Source organism: Macrobrachium rosenbergii, chromosome 4 (assembly GCF_040412425.1).
Source record: "Macrobrachium rosenbergii isolate ZJJX-2024 chromosome 4, ASM4041242v1, whole genome shotgun sequence".
Classification (NCBI taxonomy): Eukaryota; Metazoa; Arthropoda; class Malacostraca; order Decapoda; family Palaemonidae; genus Macrobrachium; species Macrobrachium rosenbergii.
Genome location: NC_089744.1, coordinates 72,381,662 through 72,395,536, shown reverse-complemented (window position 1 = coordinate 72,395,536; position 13,875 = coordinate 72,381,662).

Below are 13,875 nucleotides of genomic sequence, written 5' to 3'. Positions count from 1 at the left end.
TTAAAATGAAGATCAAGGCTTCACTTAATTCACATTTTCTTAATAACACACTCTCGCAAACGCACATATATACATACATACATTTAATATATTTATCACACACACACAATAATATATATATATATATATATATATATATATATATATATATATATATATATTATATATATATATATATATATATACATATATATATATAGTATATATATATATATATATATATATATATATATATATATATATATATATATATATATATATATACATATATATATATATATATATATATATATATATATATATATATATATATATATATATATACAATCATGAAGATATACAAAATGTTGTTTAACCCTTGATTTCGGTTGTAACGTATACGACGCATTTCTAATAAACTGGTCTGAACACTGTTGTGTCGCATGAGCACCGGTAATTTCCTTTTATAGGAAGGACTGATGATTGAAATACTGGCTCTTTTCGATATGGTAACAGTCTGTCGTTGCCATACAGTGAATTTACATAACCACGTGTTTCCTAAAATTCATTAGTCTTCATCAAGATGTCACAGAGGAGGGTTTAAGGGTACGACATCCTCGAGTTGACTGGTCGGCAGATCGAGAGAAGAGCTCGACGAGGAGTAACTATTTTATAGGATCTTCTCGACTCATTTTCTGGATAGAAAATGAATCGATTTAGAAGGAAATGAAATGGATACTGAAACTTGGTACAAGAGACAGTGATGAATATCAACCGACAGTGAAATGACGAAAATCTACACTACAAATGAAAGCTAAGGTGTCAAAAGAAGGCGGAGACAGCGAAGTGACCCAGGTGATGAGTGTGGGAGGGCTGCCAGCAATTTCCAGCCCAGAGATTTCATTTGACAGCAGTGGCAGTGGCATTACGTCGAAATGTGTACGTGAATGAAAATTCAAAGGAAGTGACTATTTTTTGAATTTTTCGACAACGAATTTATGGGGTTGATTGTTGAAGAGACAAACCGTTATCAGAGATTCCTTGTTGATACGCTAGGAGATGCAGTGCCAAAAGTTTATGAAAATTTGTTTAGGTTACTGTGGAGGAAATGATATGGTCTTGTGTGATTATGGATCATGTCGCATATAAGTAAACATCGCATCGTAGATTACTGAACTACGCTTGAGATATCTGGAGACAAAAAGGAGGGAGAAGGGCTGATGCAAGGGGACAGATTTCTTCCAAATTCTACTGGTTCTACATTTCAAGTTGATAATTCACAGGAAAACAAGCCCAGATAATAAACTAAAAAAATTAAACCTGCAAGCTCGATAGTGTATGTAGAAAATTCCGGGAAAAATTTCAACCTTCCAGGATTTATGATGATTTAAGTTTAATGTTATAAAGTGGAAGGAAGTCAAGCAGTACACATTCCAGATAAAAGAAGTCGATTTGGAGGAAAAATATTTGAACTTTGTGATGCCAAAACGGGATTATATTGTCGATTTTATAATCTATACTGGAAAAGATACAGAGATATTGGTAGATGAGGATCTAGGTATCTGGTCTCTGTGGTAAAACATTTATGGCTCTCGCATCTGGAAACATCACATCCTGTATTTCGATACTGGTATTGCAGCCCAAAACTGCTCATATTTGGGCGATAACGAAACAGGAGCATGTGGAATGAAGTCTGAAAAATAGGAAATTTATGCCTAAATCTCCTGATGCGGAACAAATCTGAGATTTCGTCTCAAAACTGCAATGGAATATTAGGTTTAAATGGCAGGATAACAGGACAGCGTATATGTTATCTTCAGTACATGAAAATATAATGGCAGATCGTGGTAAAACAGACTTAGGGGAATTTGTGCAAAACCTGCATGCGTTAAGATCATAAATAAGAAAATGCGGATTGTGGACAAGAACGACAATATGCTTATTAAGTTCTGTGAAGTGTATCCGTAAACCACGAGATGGTACATAAACTATTTTTCCGTCTGCTTGATATGATACTAGTAAACCGTCATCACTTGCATGATTTGTTACTGGCAAGAAAGGGGTCATATTTACAGTTTCTAAGTCAGTCGTTCTTGCAGTTGATTGAAAGGTACCCTCCAGCACCTAACAAGATAATTACCTGCACCGTAATAACGCAGCCAAGGCGGCTAACAGAAAGAGGTTTTCCTGATCCAGTTCCTCAACAGAAAAAACAACTGCGACCTGGGGACTAAGATAAGTCGTGCTTCGCATACATCCCGTAGGCTCAAGAAAGGCCAGCAGACATATTTCATGTGTAAAGACTGCAATGTAGGACTCATGTGTCGCTCCTGTTTCAGAGAATACCACACACTTCTGAATTACACAGGAATTCTGTCGTAAAAGTTTTGTCACATTTACTATACCAGCTTATTAAATATTCAGATTCATAACCATTTGTTATTCACATTGTTTGATTTCATTCAACTTATGTCATAAAAGTTTCTTCCAATCATATTGAGTCTTATGTGTTTATACATTTTCTGATTTTGTTTTTTTATCTACAGCAAAAAGATTTTTGTAAAAATAAATGTTGAAATTCATCCGTATTATAATTTTCTTCATCAAATTATGGCTTTAGTCTTTAGTGAGAGAGAGAGAGAGAGAGAGAGAGAGAGTAAATTACTATTTTGGTGTTTAATGTTCCTTTTCTGTCCTTTTTGAAGCACTGGATATCATAAAATATAAAAATGAGTCGGATGTAATGTAAATCTGATAATCATGGTATTGATGATTTATGATATATGGAGAATAATAATAATAATAATAATAACCGTTACCATGAGATTAATGAATATAGACAATGTTGTTGTTATTATTATTATTATTATTATTATTGTTATTATTATTATTATTATTATTATTATTATTATTATTCAGAAGGTGAACCCTATCCATATGAAACAATATCTACAGGGGTAACTAACTTGAAATTCAAGCATCCTAAGAAAATGGTGTCTATTCGAGTGAAATAACAGAAGGTAGTAGAAATACAGAAAGAGAGATTGCTATTAGGAAACAGATACCAACAATAAATAAATAAAAATAAACAAAGTATTAAATACAAGATGTATTGCATAAGTGGGTAGTAATGCATTACATTCACTTCTGAACTTTTGAAGTTCCGTTTGCAACACATCCTCGCAGTAAAGAGGCTGTTCCACAGTCGTAAGGCGTGAGGAATAAAGGTCCCTGAACTGAGTGCCTGAAGGCGAGGCACATTTACTGCACATTGATGCTGCGTTGTTCGAAGGAACTGCTGCTCGACAGCAAATAGGATCAGGATCAACTGAGAATGTGGAAAGAGATGTCAAAATACAACTTATGAAAAAGTGACAAACAAGAGACCATCCGTCTATAGTCCAAGGCATAGCTGCCAAAGAAACCTTCCACCTCGAACCACTTTAAAGATATAAATCTCTGCAGAAGCAGACATCTCCTGGAGAACAGTATCCTAGTAAAGGAAGGACAAATTACCTAAAAATGTTGCACTGATTTAATCACTCATATAAGTATATGAGGACTTAAGAACAATACCCAACTTTCATGCGGCATTTGCTGACATTTTCATTAGATGTTTCTCAAAAATAAGATGTAAGTAAACAGGTACCACTAGAATAGTTGAAGGAAAAGAAAAATATCTGTAGAAAATTATAACAGAATAAAATGATCTACAAACCTCCCACAACTTCCTGAATATCTAAAAACAATTGGAACAAATTCCAAAATGTTAGTGATTAAATATATATATATATATATAGTATATATATATATATATACATATATATATATATAGATATATATATATATATATATATATATATATATATATATATATATACATATATATATATATATATCTATATATATATATATATATATATATATATATATATATATATGTATATTATATATATATATATATAAATATATACGAGTATATATATATATACGGTTCATATGTGGCTAATCATTTTTTGTAACAGGAATTTATCCAATTTTTTATTTTTTATAGGGATAGGTGTGAGTATGTGTTTGTATTTTACATACACACACACACAAACATATATACATATATATATACACTCATGTATATGTAATTAATTGTATATATATTACATTAATAATAATATATATATATATATATATATATATATATATATATATATATATACATATATATATATATATAACTGAATTAATGAGAATATGGAACGTGATGAATATATAAATAAAGATAATTTCAATGAAGAAAGAGAAGCAACAGAGTATTGCAAGGCTTTTCGACGTATTGTCTTTACTTAGCAGACTCGTTTCTCTTCTCTTCGGGGCATTGCTTTCATATATATATATATATATATATATATATATATATATATAGTATATATATATATATATATATATATATATATATATATATATATATATATATATATATATATATATAAGTACTACACATGTATATATAGTCAATTATATATATATATGTATATATATATATATATATATATATATATATATTAAGGTTATATATATATATCTATACATGTGTATATATATACATATACATTATATAGATACATACATATAACGTATATATATACATACATTACGTCATCATCACCCACACAATTACACATTTTGATCAGCAATGTGATTACAATATTGATCCCAGTGAATGTGGCGAGGTGGCAATTGTCTTTACATGTCACATGGCAAAAATAGACGACGCGCGTAGGTGGCATTTCAGATGCACGTGTCCTGTTGACAGAAATGAACTGCTTTGTTTTCAGCCGCTGTACCCTCCACCTTTGTCGAATTTGGTGGGCGTGACCGTTGGAATATTAGCTTGAAAATGGGCCCCCGGGATTATCCCAAGCCCCGGCAGTCTCCAATTCCTTGTTTCATTGACAAATGATTCTGGAACCTCCCTTTACTTGCGGCTAATATGATTTATTCAAGGAGGTTGTTTCACTTTCCCCGACTTTTTGACCGCCATCGTCAATCAAACATTGAATTGAATCTGTCCAGTTGACAAGGGGATAATCCCCAGGCCCTATTCCTAAGGTAGTATTCTGTTGTTCAGGGCCACCAAACTCAAACACAGGTGGAAGGTAAGCAAGAGCAGAAAACAACGACCGGTCATTTCCATCAAAAGGATCTGGCATCTCACGTACCAACGTACGTCTCAGCTTAAATACGATTGTCACCTTCCAAACGTCCATATTCGCTAGTGTCCAAAATGTATTGCTGTGTCGTGTAATCATTGTTGCTGTTGTCATGGATTCATATATATATATATATATATATATATATATATATATATATATATATATATATATATATATATATATATATATATATATATATATAATATATATATATATATATATATATATATATATATATATATATATATATATATATATATATATATGGTATGCAGTAATGTGTGTGTGTTTGTACATATACTGTATGTGTATGTATGTAGGTGATATTGAGATGCACGTGTGTTGGAGAAATGACCTGCTTTGTTTTCAGCCTTCCGCTGTACCTTCCACTTTGTCGAATTTGCTGGCGTGACCGTTGAATAATTAAGCCGATTTTGGAATATTCCTTTATTACTGGCAGCTTATTTATTTGTAAGCACATTACTGCATAATATCTATATCACGGATCGCTACTATCACAATATTATCATATAAATAAAACAGGTTAATTTGCAGCAAACAACAAATACAAAACGCCATTACAATGATTGTTTACGATTTCGTGCGTCTGGTAGCATGCTACGGGTGACTACCGTCTGAAACCTCCGGATTGTGGTAAGTGTGAGGTCTCATCTGCCGTAATCAGCGCTAATGAAAATTAAAATAATTAATAATTTCCATATTTTGCAATCATAGAATCAACTAAAAACGATTATTAAATAAAATTATCTAAAAATGAAAAAATCCCGTAGGGTGGGTCTGCCCAGACCCAACTTGCACCAGAGATAGTTAAGAGATCACAGTCTTGGAGGCCTTGGCCTCATCCTTGAAGTTCTTAAATTCCTCCAGGCTCGTTTCCCCAGCCTGAACAGGATACTGTTTCTCTGAGGAAGCAGCCTCTGGTCGGAACCTCCCTTCAAGGCTGCCTCAAAGAGAATGGCCAGACTTGGAGGACTTTGGAGTTCATCCTTGAAGTTCTTGGGCTCTTCCAGGCCCGCTTCCCCAGCCTGGCAGGATACCTGCCTTCCTCCGAGGAAGCAGCCCTGGTCAGACCCTTCCCTTCAAGGCTGCTCCCAGAGACTGGCCATCCTTGAGGACTTTGGGCTCATCCTTGAAGTTTTGGCTCTTCTCCAGGCCTGCTTCCCAGCCTGGCAGGATACCTGCCTCTCCGAGGAAGCAGCTTCTGGGTCGACCCATCCTTCAAGGCTGCCCACCATCCTCTCAAGGCTGCCCTCAAGAGACTGGCCAGCCTTGGAGGACTTTTTGGTCTCATCCTTGAAGTTCTTGGGCCCTCTCCAGGCCTGCTTCCCCAGCCTGGCAGGATACCTGCCTTCCTCCGAGGAAGCAGCCTCTAAGTCAGACCCTTCCCTTCAAGGCTATCCTTAAGAGACTGGCCAGCCTAGAGGACTTTGGGCCTCAACTTGAAGTTCTTGGACTCCTTCTCCAGGCCTGCTTCCCCCAGCGCCTGGCAGGATACCCGCCTTCCTCCGCTGAGGAAGCAGCTCTGCCGATCCTTCCTCTGGGCTGCCCTCAAGAGACTGGCCATCCCAAGGACTTTGGGTCTCATCCTTGAAGGCCTGGCCCCTCTCCAGGCCCACTTCCCCAGCCTGGCAGGATACCTGCCTTCCTCCAAGGAAGCAGCTCTGGTCATTCCTTCCCTCAAGGCTGCCCCTTAAGAGACTGGCTTTCATCCTGGAGTGACTTTGTCCTCATCCTGAAGCTCTTGGGCCCTCTCCAGGCCTGTTTCCCCAGCCTGGCAGGGATACCTGGGCTTCCTCCGAGGAAGCAGCCTCTACCGACCTCTTCCCTTCTGCCCTCAAAGAGACTGGCCATCCTTGGAGGACTCCTGGTCTCATCTCGAAGTTCTTGGGCCCTCTCCAGGCCCGCTTCCCCCAGCCTGGCAGGATACCTGCCTCCGAGGAAGCAGCCTCTGGGTCAGGACCCTTCCTCTCAAGACTGCCCTAAGAGACTGGCCATCCTTGGAGGACCTGGGCCTCATCCTTGAAGTTTTGGGCCCTCTCCAGGCCTGCGCCTCAGCCCGGCAGGATACCTGCCTCTTCCGAGGAAGCAGCCTCTGGTCGGACCCTTCCTCTCTGCCCTCAAGAGACTGGCCATCCTTGAGGACTTGGGCTCGTCTCAGTTCTGGGCTCTTCCAGCCCGTTTCCCCAGCCTGGCAGGATACCCTGCCTTCCTCCGAGGAAGCAGCTTCTGGGTCAGACCTCCTTCAAGGCTGCCTCAAGAGACTGGCCAGCCTAGGAGGACTAACACAGTTAAAACAGTGAACTGTAATATAAAACTATAAAAAATAGAATTAGCACAACAAATGATCAGAATGACTTTAACCAGAAGAAATTGGCAAAGTATTCACCAAGAATACATTTAAACCCACTAAACAGTCTGAGTGATGTGGAAGGAAAATTAAAGTCTACATGGTGGAGGTTTCCACTAGGCAGGTCAAAACAAGCTTTCTAGAACTGGCACTTGATTTGTGGGAATAAAAAAAGATAGATTTTAACAAATAAGACTGGAAAAAATATCAGCAAGTAAAAAATGTGCAGCAGTTTCTTCGGCGCAATCGATTTTTCTGTACAGCGTATAATGCCGTATGAAACTCTCGATGTGCTGCAGTATGAAACTCAGCTACGACCGGGTAGGCGGGTAGCGCTCACTCTCAGTTGCTCCTCAGATGCAGGCAAGGAAAGTTGTGTCGGCGACGCCTCCAGAATTGGACTCTGCGGTGCCAGACGCACGATCAGGGCTAACTTTAACCTTAAATAACATAAAAACTACTGAGGCTAGAGAGCTGCAATTTGGTATTTTTGATGATTGGAGGGTGGATGATCAACATACCAATTTGCAGCCCTCTAGCCTCAGTAGTTTTTTACGATCTGAGGGCGGACAGAAAAAGTGCGGACTGACAGAGAACGCCATCCCAGTAGTTTTCTTTTACAGAAAACTGAAACGTAAGATAGGTACACAGGCAAACATTTTCCTAGCAACTCGCCGTGAAAAGGGCTCTCAAATTGAACTGCCCCCTCCACTATTGAGAGCACCATGCAAAATGCATAAGAAGGAGACGCATATCCTCTAACGATTGAACTCCATTCCATGGATGTGGAAGCCCGGGGAGCAGGGACTACTGCAGTTACTTAATTTGCATAAACACCAAAGGAGGTAGCTATTTCAAAAAAAAAAAAAAAACACTCGCAAAGAGAGCTATCTATAAAATATATATATATATATATATACCTTCATTCATATGTAAATACTTCGTTGTATTTAATTTAATGATGTGCATTTTATAACAGCGTCTATTCATCGTCAATCTTAATTTACCCTAAGAAAGGTAAACGATAAAAATACAAACACGCAGAGCTTCAAAAAAGACAAGAGATAGTTAACTTGTTAAGATCATTATAGAACGATTGTTTTCAGCTGGTCATTCTTCCGGACATCAAAGATGATGATAGTTTTAATTCTTTATAAAATGGATCAAACTGGAATTAAAGGATATGTTAAATAACAAAGCTTAATGGGAGCTTTCAATGCCCGTACTCTCACCAGCAATCCATTTACTTGTAACTGTCCCTAGCGGGTTCCATCAATGATGGCTAAACTTTAGGCTGTTAAAGATCGTAGACAAAAGTGATTTCATCGGGTAATTAGCATTAATGCTTAAATTTTTTGGTTGACTAATTAGTGGGATCAGATCCTTTTTGTTTGTGAATCTTCAATTCACATAGATGTATTGGTACCATGAATATGTATATTCCTTCTTCAATAATATACTTTGCACATCTAAGAGGAAGGGCACCAGCCACGAAATATCTAACAACTAGACTCATGCCCATAACGACCAAGAATCCTTCAAGCAACTTGGCAAATTCTAAAACAAATAAACTTTGAAATGACCAAGTACCCATTAAAAGATGCCAGTTGTTCAGCTAACACCATCCTCTCTCTCTCTCCTCTCTCTCTCTCTCTCTCTCTCTCTCTCTCTCTCTCTCTCTCTGTATGCAAACCGTCCCTTTCGTACCTGGCATTCTCATATTACAGCAAGTGCTGCTGCTGTAAAGTGCCTTTTTTTACCATTGGACACCGCCCTTCTTAACATATACGAGTATTTTCAAGTAACTCCGAAGTATTCTCTTTAAGAGCACGAGACCTTGCTAGTCTTATGTTGCCAAATCTATTAACAACTACTTATGTTTTCAGACATTTTTTCTGTGTAGAGTATTATTCAGGATGGAAGTACACACAGAGGGCCTACATTCCTCTTATATGATTGTAATGGTAACACACACACACACACACACACACACACACACACACACACACACATATATATATATATATATATATATATATATATATATATATATATATATATATATATATATATATATATATATATATATATATATATATATACATATATATACGTATGCACATAATTATATATATCAAAATTAGAAGTAAATTGTGTCCTTTTACGTTTTACGCCATACAATATTTTAATAATTTTTAGTATGGTAAACGCAATAATCTCCATTATATTTTGAGGAATAGATAATATAGATAATAAAATAAATAAATCTTATCGTCAGAGGCAAAAATACTAGAACGTATACAATACCAAATAATTTCTTGAAATAATATCCGCAAACTTTTCTCTAATTAAAACAAATCTAATATTAAAGAAACCAAAACGTTTCGTAGTTTAAAGGCGCTTTTAGCCAGACCCTTTGTTTCCAAACGATGATAAAAACTCGATGGTGATTTTTTACTTTTATTTAGAGGTTCTTAAGATATATCTGGAGGCCTTTTGACGTTTCCCTGACAACTGATTCCAGACAACTGGTTCCAGATGTTTCATCAACATCCTTCATTCAAATTCTTCCAACGACTTCGGGATGGTTTTTGTCAGTCGCCATTATCCCAAATTACGAGAGGCGTTTAATCCATTGTGACGTAATTATTCAGTCCCACATTTCCGTTTGTGTTTGCTGAGATGTATAATTAAAAAGAAAATTTAAGCCTTTTTAGATTTCTGTAAAAGAAAACTATTGAGATGGCTATTTGTCTGTCCGTCCGCACTTTTTCTGTCCGCCCTCAGATCTTAAAAACTACTGAGGCTAGAGAGCTGCAAATTGGCATGTTGATCATCCACCCTCCAATCATCAAACATACCAAATTGCAGCCCTCTAGCCTCAGTAGTTTGATTTTATTTAAGGTTAAATTTATCCATGATCGTCGTCTGGCACCATTATAGGTGCCAACAACACAGGCCACCACCGGGCCATGGATGAAAGTTTCATTGGCCGCGGCTGAGAGTTTTATACAGCATTACACGCTGTACAGAAAACTCGATTGCGCCGAAGAAATTTCGGGACATTTTTTACTTGTTTTTAATTGCTCCGTTTGTGTAGTAGGTGACGGAGCTATAGTTGTCACTACTTCTCGCTGGCAATAGATATCATCTTTTGACCTTGTAAAGAAACTGCCCCACAAAACATTGTGATGACTTTTATTTCCGCTTCAACTCCATAGATGGCGTTGCATACATATGCATACATGTTTTTCATAACTTATTCTGTATACGTTTAACAATGATAGGTTCTTAGTCACTTACCTGGACACTTGAACGACAGTAATACGAATACCTGTGCATTCGATTTGTATTTTGTTAATATCAGTATGAGATGCTGATTAAAGGAGTTTACGCACATTACGCTTAGCGTGTCTCGGATTACTTACAAATTACGAGGTTCTCCTAATAAACGACTTGCAGCTATATTTCCGTAAAATCGAGACGCAATATAAGGCTCCTGAATTGTATGGAAAATCTGTCGTACCATACAACTCAGCTAGTTATCTGATAGACGCTTTATTGCAAATAATGAAGATAAAGCACTAAAGTTCCATAATGTTGACTTGTATTGTAATATTATGAAGTAACATTGTTATTGAAGAAAAATTTCCATGTTACGTTTAGGTTAAGCCTAAAGTGAATATCTCAGCGAAAAATTGAGAAGAAATGATTGACAGTAAATTTTGGAATGTTGACATTTTTAATACAAAATTGAATTCCTGACAAGTAATGAACAGATAAATGCAATGACAGGTTATGGCAATGAAAAATTAAATGTCACCTACATTCGAAAAATAAAATTATTCGCACTGTGACATGTGATACTGTAAATAGGTGTGGGAGTTTGCAAAACCTTTTTTTATAAATGAAGATGAACAGATGACTGAGAAAGGAGCGAAAGATAAAGATGCGAAAACATTGAAACCATGAGTCACTTTCTGCGCTAGAACAGAAAAAAGTGACATTATTTTTTATTTTTTTCTTTTCAACAAAGGTTTCGTTGTATAAGGATTATTGATTTACCACTATTTAAGGAATTAGAGGCTACTTATATCTTGTTTAGGTACAAAACATTCGGTATTTCATATATATCTATTTCACTAAACTATTTGTACGTAGTAGTATCTGCAAATGATTATAAGCAGCTGTCCTTTTAAAGGATATACATCAACCTATCTGCATAATATGCTGACATATTCCAAGGAGTATTTTTTCATCAGCAATTAATGACCGTCTTCTTTTTAGTTTTCTGTAAAAGAAAACTATTGTGCCGGCTTTGTCCGTCCGTCCGCATTTTGGTTTTTTCTGTCCGCCCTCAGATCTTAAAAACTGCTGAGGCTAGAGGGCTGCAAATTGGTATGTTGATCATCCACCCTCCAATCAAAACACACCAAATTGCAGCCCCTCTAGCCTCAGTGATTTTTATTTTATTTAAGGTCAAAGTTAGCCACGATCGTGCGTCCGACACCGCCGAGTCCTATTCTGGCAACGATATAGTATAGGCCACCACCGGACTGGGGTTAAAGTTTCATGGGCCGCGGCTCATTCAGCATTATAATGAGGCCACCGAAAGCTAGACCTATTTTAGGTGGCCTTGATTATAGGCCGTGCAGAAAACTCGATTGCGCCGAAGAAACTTCGAAGCAATTTTTTACTTGTTTGCTTTTGGAATTGCTTTTCTGCCTTTATGAAAGGAATGTGACCTGAAACCGGCTGTTGTAGAAATGATACCTCGGGTATTGTTAACAGATCTGTGGCTGGGACGAGAGAGAGAGAGAGAGAGAGAGAGAGAGAGAGAGAGAGAGAGAGAGAGAGAGATCTTTACAGAGGGTATTAACATACATGATGGTGTTACCTTACGGAGTGACTACTTACTTATCTAAGAATATTCTTATGTGATAAATTCACATCAACAAAGATTCGAAGTCTGGAGCAAACTTTCGATCAAAACTGTTATAATCATCCCCAAGAGTACTCTTAACAGCAGGCTACATTGTAAATAAAAATAATTAGAATCATATCCGTTTGCTCGTGAATAATGGAATTTTCAGTCAGTATGAAACTAAATTGAGATGACATTTTAACAAAGTTAAACTCCTAACGATTCTTCATCGTTTCCACTTAATGCTCAGATGAATCTCTCCTTAATAAGAAATCACTTCATTACTTTGCTGTATTGAAAATCTCATTACCCACCAAAGCACGTAGCTGTTATTGCTTCTCATTAATTAAACTAACTGGTGTTCGTAGCACTCGTGCTAATGCGTACGAGAATTATTTAATGGCATTCAACAAATTTGGAATTACTAATAATGGACATCGCAAGTATGAAGAATTGTCATCTTACCCCGCAAAGGGGTAATGGAACAAATAAAGTGTACTTGTGTTAACTATTAACCCCTGTCGTATATTTTGAACTTTGACCTCATTCCTACCTATTCTTTCATCGAAACAGCAACTTTATTTGCCCGCAGAACTTTCCGTAAAGAATCCGTGATAGTCTTCGTTTCACAACTCGTGTTTAGTCGGTTAATTAATATTTCTGGCGTAAACAGAAAGCATTGTCCTCAACCGAAATTTGGGCCGTTTGCAGAGCGCTCAGGCAAACAAAATACTGCAGTGCATTAGAGTGCTTATCTCTCTCTCTCTCTCTCTCTCTCTCTCTCTCTCTCTCTCTCTCTCTCTCTCTCTCTCTCTCTGAAAAATTCATTTTCCACACATCTAGAGCAGAGGAATTCTGGAATTACCGCATGATGTTATGTAAATATTCGTGCGGCCATAAGTACTATATGAATAATTTTTCTAAAGTATAACTTTTTGTGCATAAGCCTGAGTGTACACGAGGACTCGCGCTAAAACCTACTCGTATATAATAATATATTTAGCCTAAAACTTTTTCAGAGCAGAGAGAAAAAAAGCTTTTGCCTGGATTTGTGGAGTACTTTTTATTTATTCTTTTTATTATGCAAGGGAAAGGATTTGAAGCTTAAATCATCATCGTTTGGTAAAAGTGCTTATTGCTTGTAAACCCATGATTCATGCAAATTGTACCTACTCCCTCAAAATAAATGCCTGTTTTTATTTTATAAATATGCAAATACATGTCTTAAATTATAACAGCAATTTCTTGAACTTGTTTCGGTGTGATTAACGTGCAATTTTCTCAAAATAAATTCATTTAAAGAGATTATTTACATGGTGTAAAGGTGCAATGAACAATTTTCAAATAAATAGCAGCACTCAGGAACAATAATCATGATAGATTGTCGCTAGAAG